The sequence below is a fragment of the Echinops telfairi genome, unplaced genomic scaffold, assembly GCF_000313985.2.
Source record: "Echinops telfairi isolate 266 unplaced genomic scaffold, ASM31398v2 ScPeMD7_12;HRSCAF=54, whole genome shotgun sequence".
NCBI lineage: Eukaryota > Metazoa > Chordata > Mammalia > Afrosoricida > Tenrecidae > Echinops > Echinops telfairi.
In genome coordinates, this window is record NW_022103909.1 from 1,466,285 (window position 1) to 1,476,465 (window position 10,181).

Genomic DNA, 10,181 nt, shown 5'->3' on the forward strand with positions numbered 1-10,181 from the left:
TTAAGGTCACGCAGCTGGAAAACAGAGCTGGAACTCAAACCTACGCCCGCTTCTCTCCGAAGGCCACTCCCCGCCACACCGCCACACACATCCTGCTCAGTGCCTGTTTGTGAGGCTCAGACTGTCCCAGGCAGAGGGGACAGACAGTGTGTGCAAAGATCTAGAGGCAAAAGTCCAGTGGACCTCAGGCATGGAAAGGAAGTTCAGTGTGACCGGAGCACACGGAGGGAGGAGGGACATGCCTGGGATCAAATCCAGCAAGGAGAGCCTATAAATAGGGCGTTTGGACTTTGACCCGAGGGTGGTGACACACAGTGGAGGGCATGACAGAATAACAATTGGTAATCTACAGGGACCCTTGCAGCTGCGCGATGAAGGATGAACTGAATGACAGCGTTCAAGAAGAGATCCAGCCAACCAGGGTGAGAAACGCAGGAAGCTGGGATCAGGCTGGTGGGTTTGAGAAAGAATTGGGCGTTGGAGTAAATGGACAGGACTTTGTGGGGACTGAATTTGAGGGAGGGGGTGAGGAGGAAGATCATGAATGAGTTTTATGTGTTTGTTTGGACGAGCAGGACAGGTTTGGGGTGAAAGATGAGGGGTCTGTTTCGGAAGGAAGAGTTTGAGATGCCCGGGAGACAGCCAAGAAGGCAGCTAGGCTTTGGATCTGGAGCTCAGGATGGAGGTGTGGGCTGGAGACACAGGTTTGAAAGCCTTCCGTGGTCCTGATAATGGCAGGTAGGCAGAGTTCACCCAGGAAGTGCGAGTAGAGGGAGGAGATAAAGAGGCCCTGGTGTAGACACTAGGTGGGCCAGCTTTGACGGGAGCCACAGAGAAGTCTGGGAAGGAGCCGTCCAAGCAGAAGGAGGGACACCCAGAGGCAGGAGCGGTCTGTAGTGAGAGGACCAGTTAACTCAAGTTAAATTGGGAAGGGCTGAGGAGGGGCCACTGACCGGGTTTAGCAACCCAAAGGCCAGTGGTAAGTGGTAGAGCTCAGTTTCCCTGGCAGAGCCAGAAGGCAGTAGGCTGAGGGGGGAGTGGGAGGTGAAGGAGCGGAGACAGAGTGTCGCTGCCTCTTCCAATAAATGTGACCCCACAGGGGAGCGGGGAGAGATTGGGGTGGGTTGAGAAGGTGCGGGGTGGAGGGGCTTTTGTTTGGGGAGAAGGACCAGCTAGAGAAGGGAGAGTTGAGGGCCCCTTCAGGAAAAATCAACAACCAAACCAAACTCACGGCCACGGAGTTGACAGTTGGCGCCAACCCCTAGGAACAGCTATGGGACCAGGTAGAACTGCCCCTGTGGGTTTCCGAGACTGTCACTCTTAACAGGTGTCCTGAGAAGCGGCTGGTAGTTTCAAACTTCCGACCTTGGGGTTTGCAGCCCAACATGTGTCACTATACACCACCAGGGCTCCCTCAGGAAAGCGAGGGTCACTGAAAAGGAGGAACTGGCAGGGGGAACCTGAGAGGAGCCATAGGGAAGGACCTGAGGTTGGTGTTAGCTGTGGAGGGCGTTTTCTGCACGTAGGAAGAGGCAGCATTCTCCTCTCAGAGGAGAGAGGATTTTGGTTGCCTGAGTGGAATCGAAGGTTTGGACTTGGCAATGGAGACCTGGGCATCCCATCTCTCTAGTTAGAAAGATCACTCACTCACTCACTGCCACTGAGCCTATACCAACGATGCTACAGTACAGGGTAGAACTGCGTCAGTGGGTCTCTGAGACTGTAACTCTTTATGGGAGTAGACAGCCTCATCTTTGTTCCACATAGCAGCTGGTGGTTTCGAACTGCTGACCTTGCCGATAGCAGCTCAATGTGTCACCCCTATGTCACCAGGGCTACTGCCTAGCAGAGTCACACTGCATGTGTTTTTGCCTTCATGCTATGGGGTCAAAGTCTCAAAGCCACAGCTGAGAGAAATAAAGTGCAAATCTGAGAGCACTGTGGCAAGGCTGATTTGAATGAGGGAATATTGGTTTTAAGAAAGAGTAATGTATTCATTTCAGGTGCATACAGTAACACAAAATATCACTTAGTGATTAGGAAAGCATCACTTGTAATTAGCATAGAAATTGTTGGGAATATGAATTAGTGTTTCTGAAGTACTTGACTATGCTTAAAGACAGTTCTTTAGTATTTTAAGAATTCCCCTTGTAGGGTGAAACCACTTTATATCTATTTTAAGACCTTGTTAAATCTGCTGCAGTATAGTTAGTTAATTTTTTTTTTCTGGAAAAGATACCAGTTACATGAGAAAACTGTTTACTTGGCAAAGGTCCGGTTGTGCAAGTGTACTGCTTCAGCCAGTTCCAAAGGCCACGTTCACCAGAGAGCAGTTGTCCTGAGGTTGTTACTAAGGAAACAGTAGGCGCGAATGCAAATTCCATTTCATAAAAGGCGTCACTGAACTACTGATGGACTGGGAGCAGCCAGTGATGCAGATCATAAGTCTTTTTAAAAATAAATACGTCTATATTTCAATTAACACAACAATTATTCAAACTTATTCACCAGCCACGAATGCCAAAGATGGAAGAAGAAAAAAAGCGAAGATGTTTACCAACTTCTGCAGTCTAAAACTGATGTCATCAAGAGACATTGAGAAGCACTGGTGATTGGAATGCAAACATAGGGAACAAAGAAAAGCATCGTACTGGGGAAATAGGGTCTTGGGGACGGAAGCAGTGGCAGAGATCACAGAGAGAGTGTGCACAATCAAGGGCTTATTCATGGCAAATACCTGTTTTCAACCACCTGAACTTTGGCCAGACGCATGGGCCTCCCCAGATGAAATACCCAGGAACCAAGTGGACCCCATCTGTGGGAGGAGATGATGGGGAAGCTCCGTATCTCAGCCAGAACCGGGCTAGGGACCAACTGCAAGACTGATGGTCAATTGCTCAGATGCTGAAGCTGAAGAAAATTTAAAAAAGTCTGTGAGAGCCAAGATCCGACCTTGAGGGCACCCTACCCGAATTAAGAGACCATTTCCAGAATTGATGTGAGGCCCTGGCCACGCATGACAAAAGAGGTGCATACATCAAGAAAGCAAGCGTGTCATGGGAAAGACAGAAAAGACCAAGGCCTGACACTTGTTCTTGCACCTACAGAAGGAGCTGAGTAGAAGCCGTCCCAAGGAGGCTTTGGAAGACTAAGAACAGTATTATATAAGGAAATGTGCAAAGACCTGGAGTTAGGAAACCCAATGAGAAGAACAAGTTTGGCATTTCTCAAGCTGAAAGATTGAAGACACAAAGCCATGAGTTGCAAACTTTGAGGATTCGATGGGCAAAATAGGAGCCTGTGTTGTAGTGGGCTGCAAGGCCAGCAGTTTGAACCCACCAGCAGCTCCAGGGGAGAAAGATGAGGCTGTCTCTTCCTGTAAACATGTACCATCTCAGAAACACCATAGTGTTTAATGAGTGGATAATGAAGGCGGGAGGCGGGAGGGAGCACGAGAACTGATTGCGGTTGCACGGCTCATTTTGAAGGCGATTTAATCATGGTAGGGGGAATGCTCTAAGATCGATGTGGTGGTGATTGTACAATTCCATGATTGTACGGTTGAACGATTCAGTTGCATGATATGTAAATGATGTGCCAATAAAACTGTTGGAAGAAACGCAATGAAGTAGTTCTACTTAGCTCTGTAGGGTCACTACGAGTCAGAACCAACTCGCTGTTAGTGGGTTTGGTTTGGTTTATGGGTAAAATTTTGAAAGACGCAGGAGGAATCAAAAGAAGATGACAGAGTCATTGTACCCAAAAGAATTTGTCAGCGTTCAACCATTTTAAGAGATGGCACATGATCACTGACCGATGGTGCTGAAGGAAGTCCAAGCAGCACCGAAGGTAAAAGCAGGGATCCAGGAATTGACAGAAGACCAATGGAAATGTTTCAACAAGCTGGAGAACCACTAGAAGCACTCATTCGTGGCCACCAAAAATTTGGAAGATAGCTACCTGGACAACCAAGTGGAAGAGATCTTTTCTGCGAGCATTCCAAAGAAAGGTGACCTAACAGGATGTGGAACTTGTCAAAACAAGATCATTATCATCACCTTGGAGGAATTCAAACCAGATTCAGAAGAGGCCACAGCAGGAGAGCTCTCATTGCTGACATCAGGTGGGTCTTGACTGAAACAGAGAACACCAGAAAGATGTCTGCTTGTGTTTTATTGACTATGAAAAGACATTTGATGGCATGGAGCATAACAACGTATGGATAACAATGAGCAAAAATAGGAATTCCAGAACACTTGATTACGCTCATGTGACCAAGAGCAGTCATACGAACAGAACAAAGGAGCGCTGAGTGCATGGTTTAAAATCAGGAAGAGTGTGTGCAAGGTTCGCATCCTCTAGCCCTACGAATTCAATCTGTATCTGAGGAACTGGATTATATGAAGACGATGACATGCCATCTGGAGTAGATGGCATCAGGATGATTACCAACCTGAAACATGATGACCCAGGAGGACTTGAAGCCCTTGCTGATGAAGGTCAAGATCTGCAGTCATCAGCACGGAGCACAACCCAATGTAAGGAAAGCCCAAACCCTCACAATTGGACCAGCAAATAACACAAATATATGGAGAAAAGACGGAAGCTGTCAAGGATTTCCTCTTGGGTGGCTCCACAATCAATTCTCATGGAAGCGGCAGTCAAGAAATCCAAAGGTGGATTGCATCCGGTAAATCTGCTGCACAAGACCTCTGTAAGGTGCTGAAGAGCAAGGGGAGTCACTCGGAGGACCCAAGCCGCGGTGTTCTCCGTTGCCTCATAGGCATGGGAGAACGGGGCACGGGTCAGGAAGACTGTAGAAGAATCGATGCATTTGAATCACAGCGCTGGCAAAGAACGTTGAAAGGACTGTGACTGCCAGAGGAGCCAACACCTTTGTCTTCCAAGGACAGCCAGAATCCTCCGTAGAGGCAAGGATAGCAAGGCTTTAGCTCATGTACTTTGGACACGTTTTCAGGAGGCAGCAGCCTCTCCTGAAGACATCATGCTTGGAAAGTAGAGGGTCAGCAATACAGAGGAAGACCCTCCAAGAGGCAGAGTGGCACAGTGGCCGTGACAATGGCTCAACTATAACAACAGTGGTGAGGACGGGCAGCATGGGGCAGGCACTTAGGGGTCGCTATGAGTTGGAACCGGCTCAAGGACACCTACCTAGATAGAGAGAGCCCAGACTTTCACCTTGCCCTGTAGCTTCCTCCTTTTACTAGCTGCTGCAAGATGAGAAATCTCTTCGCTGATAGAAATGAAACTAATCATGCCATTTCTGTATACAGATACATCTGCATCTACACACAAGAGATATTTGAGGGTGCGTCACACAATTCATGGCTACGATCTTTGGGACGATCACCAGGCCTTTCTTCTGACGCGCCTCACAGTGGATTTGAACCCCTCACTTTTCACCCCGTCGTCAAGCACTTAACTGGTCGGTGCCTTCTGTGGAAACCAGAAGCTTTTCCCTGTCTAGCTGTTGCCCAGAGGGGAGAGGAGGCCTGAAGGATTAGAGAACAGAGAGCTGGGGAAGGGTTCTTCCCTTTTCTCCGCTCTTGCTTGAGAGAGAAACAAAGCCAGAGGCCTCACCACCTAGCCAGCCCGCAGCTCTGCAGAGCTCAAGCCCCCCAAACCATTGGCGAGGATAGCATCATATCATTGGTATTATTGTTATTTATTGAATACCAGTTCTGTCCAAGTCCTTAACCCGACAGGGCCACTCATCCTCATAACAACTTTATGAAGCAGTGTCACCCCCATTTCAAAATAAGGGCACTTGCTGGAAACGTTTGCTCTCAGATCATCTTTAAACCAAAAACCCTGGAGTCTTCTTCTGAAACCCAGACAGTAGTTTAGCTTCATGAGTAAAGGATGTCTGTCTTGGGCATTAGGCTCTTAAGAACTATCTCTGTGGGATCAGACGGACAATAGCAACTCCCAGAGATAAGATGGGAACCCCACCCCCACCTGAGGGAGCAGGGAGTGAATGGAGGAGGGACAGGGGGCATGTAGAAACTTGAATTTGTGTGTGTGTGTGTGTGTGTGTGTGTGTGTGTGTGTGTGTGTGTTGGCCCTCATCAATAACAAATTGATTTCTTTTTTTTAAGGTTGAAAAAAAGGGTGGTGGTGGAGATTGAGCCCCTGGAAGTTCTGTTTTAAAAGAAAAGATTACAAACTTGTCAGAAGTGGCGAAGTCAGGCTCAAACTCTCTCTGTGTTCACCTCCCCACCCCCCCCCTTCTTTCATAAGGGCCACTGGTTAATTAGGGAGAGGCACGGTATCCACATTGACCAGTCCAAATCCTAGACCTGACAAGCAACAGAAGGAGCGTATCCCTATAGCTTTGTGTCTTACGATCTGTGCTTGAAGGATCTTGGTGACGTTTTCCCCCACCCCTAGGTCACAAGGTTGTTCTCTGACATTTTCTTTCATTGGCCAAGTTTTTGCCTTTCCCCTGGAGGTCCTTAATTCCACTCAGAGCCCCTCTTTGTAGGTGTTGTGAGGCAGGGACCCAACTGCATTTCTTCCTGCAAACGGTGATCCCATCTTCCCCACACTGCCTAGCCTCGCTCGCTGCATTATCATCGTAGCTTTATCGAGATGTAATCTACACCAGATACAAAAATTAACTCAAAATGGGTCAATGACATGAACAGAAGAGCTAAAATAAAACCATAACACTCTTCGAAGAAAGCATGGGGGTAAATCGTCAGGGGCCTGTAAGTATGTGTCTATTTATTTATTTATTTATCCTTGTACTGAGCAATGGATTCTTAGATACAACACCAAAAGCACAATCAACAACAACAACAACAAAATGTCCACACAGAGAGATCATTCACATGCCAAACAGGCCCGCCATTGAATGTGTGGTAAAAAACACTGTAAAGGCTCTTGATGTGCCGGTATGGGAAGGGCTCCAAGATATATTATGAAGTGAGAACAAGGAAGTCCAGGATGGTGCATATAATCTGCTACATTTTGGGTGAAGGGAGACACCAGACAGTGTAAGACATGACACAATAATAATAATTTATAAATTATCAAGGGTTCGTGAGGGAGGGGTAGCAGGGAGGGAGGGTAAAAATGAGGAGCTGATACCAAGGGCTCAAGTAAGAAAGCAAATGTTTTGAAAATGATGAGGGCAACAAATGTACAAATGTGCTTGACACAATGGACGGATGGATGAATTGTGATATGAATTATCCAAGCCTCCAATAAAGTGATTTTTAAAAGGGGAAAACAGATGAATTGATAATTAATAAATAATAATAATCTGCTACTTCCGCACAACAGGAGGACAAGGATCCACATTCAAAGTCCCGTCCATAGATCTAAAGAAACTCTGAAGGGACAGAGGCAAAAGAGTCTAAGACCAGGGGCTTGAGGGGCCGGGGGTTTCAGTCGATAGGAGGACAGGTTGAAGGGAGACAGTACAAGTGGCATGGGAGCAGCACCTGGCCACCTCTAACTTCAGGGGAAGGAGAGGGGGTCCAGCTCATTAGCACCAACCATCACGTAGGCGGATTCCAACTTTCGCACCAGTTGTGACACCAACCTCCCCTCCCAGGGCACTCCGCTTCTCTGGTGGGCTCGATGAGCCTGGGATGACTATACAGAATCACAGACAAGTCTCACTGTCATGGGGCTGGTTAGGGGAGGAGCAGGTCACAGTTCAGGATCAGAAATGCTCAGGATACCGTTCTTCAATCAAGGCAAGCTCCTCTCCGCTGTCCTTACTATTCTCTGGCCCTTGGTCCTTTGGTCTGGCGCTCTTGAGCAAGGGTTATAAGGCTTTTAGTTCTGCTGGTTAAGGTCCCGGCTCCACCTTCTGTCTGTAGTCACTCAGCTTTCTCGCTCCATGGACCGGAAGCCCGTGGCTCTGACTCCCGCCAGTTCTGGTCTCCGCTGCTCCTCTGCTGTTGTTTCTTCTCATCTTCTTTCCACACCTGTAGTTATAGCTCTCTGTCTCCTGGTTAGGGAGGGAACCACACGGGGATCTCATGTCCAAAGGACACACTCTACTCCTTGCTCTTATTTCTTGATGGTTGTGAGATTCCTTTTTGCCTCTGGGATGGCTCATTTAAGCCTAGAAGGATGGAAAAAATGACCCTGCCCCAGGCAAGAGTTCTCTATACCTTATTTGCATGGTCCCATCCTGCAAGAGTGGCATGGCCGTTATTTACTTTGTTAGCAAGCTATCTAGTCCCTTCATACTCCCATATGCTCAGTCCTGGCCAGTCATTTGGTGAGAAGTTACAAAGACTTAATCTAGAAGAGGCATCTCTAGCCACAGACATGACATACCACTGTCATATCTAGTCACAGAGACATACCACTGTCTACCTGTTTGACACTTGGTTTCTGAGCCCCACGAATGCATGGCCCATTCTAAAGCAGCGTAAGGAAAAATTAGCTTCGATGTTCATGAGTTTGCATTCTTCCATATATACAATTTAGGATACGTTTGTTGAATTCCATGAAGGAGGAAGAGGAGGAGGAAGAGAAGAAGAAATAACTGTGGGAATGGGACGTCAGAAAGCGAGGGCCTCATTTTGCAGAAGGCTATGATGACAACGGTGAAAGCCCAAAATCCATTTGCAGGGTCTCCACGGCTGAGCCTCGGTTGAACTCCTTAGGCCCGTTGAGCAGAGAGATGTGAGGAGCCTGCCTATCAGACAGAGTCCCTGGGGAAGAAGACTGCTGCAGGTATGGTTAAGTCAACACTTTACATCTTATCATTTTTTCCCCTTTTGACCCATTTCTCATTTGTTCTGGTTTTTATTATTTTCTGCTTTCCTTAAGATAAAGGTTTTTCTGCGTTTTGCTTTATTGGTGGTAGTGGTGTTGCTTTGTTTTTTGGTATGATTTTGTTTACATGAAATCCAGGATAGGTACATCTAGAGTAAGGTGACCAGATTTAAAGCAGGACACCATTGACCGGGGTGTGGGGGTGTTCTTGATTAAAAATGTGGTCTATATGGACCAAATAGACCGTTCCCTAGCTTGTCGTGCATTCTTTCCAAAAATCGGGACTTTTTAAAAACGCCAAAAGCGGGACGTCTGGTCACCTTAATCTAGAGAGAACAACTAGACGTGTAGCTGCTTCGGGTTGTGTCGGGGAGCTTGGGGGGAAACCGCGAGCGAATAAGCTCAAGAAAATGCGCTACCTTTGATTGTGTGCGGACGGCACGACTCTCTAACATGTTTAAACTGTTAAATTGTACAGTGAGTGAATCATATATTAATAAAACTGTCAAAGTAATCATAAAACGCGAAAAGAAGCGAGTGCCGAAGCAGGGATAAGCCCTGGTGACGCGGTACCCCAGACCGTGCGTGGTTGGGCATTTACGAGAAGGTTGCTGAGTTGTAAGCGGCTGTTGGTTTTCTGCAAGATGCTGGTCATGTCCACCCATCTGTTTCACTCCTTTCCGTTTGGCTGACCTTTTTTTTTTTTTTTTTTAAGCAAAGTCCATCTTTCAGGGAGAGAGAAAGAAACTGATTGATGATCGCTTCTCCCCCAAATCCTCTCTTCGCGGGCCATGTCTTCTCGCTGCAACGTGCCAGGCACAGCCTCATCGCCCCACCTGGTGGCAGGTTACCTTACCTGCAGGGAAGGCCGCCTGCGTCGGGCTGAGTTTGCGGACCCACGCCCAGGAAGGGCCACACTTGTTTTCTTTCGTTCTTTTCCTAAACAACATCAATCCAGCGACTTGTCCTGATGGTCGTAGATCCCAAATTAGTGGAGTCAACACTAATGAGGTTTTTCGGGAATGAGTCTGAGACCAAACATGATGGAAAATCCACTAATCAACTACAGAGGACCAAGTCACCAAATCATGGCTCCGGCCCAGGGCTTCTGGGTAGAGACAGGTGCGACGACCTGCGGGGCCCACTGCCCTTCCTGCTTCCTCTACCCTGTGCCCTGGGCTCGGGGCCTCTTAGCACCCAGCGCCTCCTGCCTCTCCCCCCTCTTCCCCCACCAAGGCTGAGCCGGGTCTCCCTTCAGAGGGCCCAGTACGTCTTAAGGCGAAATTTCCTGGAAATTATGAAATAGGACCCGCAGTAGCGATGTTTTCTCCCCAGTTCTGGGAGGTGGTGAGGGGGCGGGTGCTGAGGGAAGGAAGAGTGGTAGAAGAGGCAGACAAAATGCACATTCTACTCAGGTC

At 47.8% G+C, this 10,181-nt stretch overlaps 1 long non-coding RNA gene across 1 annotated transcript; it reads left to right on the forward strand.

Annotated features, from left to right (window-relative positions):
* The first annotated feature begins 275 nt into the window (after positions 1 to 275).
* LOC123521357 lies at positions 276 to 10,181 on the forward strand. Its single transcript, XR_006679810.1, has 4 exons — positions 276 to 422; positions 5,295 to 5,446; positions 8,617 to 8,721; positions 9,479 to 10,181. It is a non-coding gene; the product is annotated as an uncharacterized LOC123521357 (long non-coding RNA).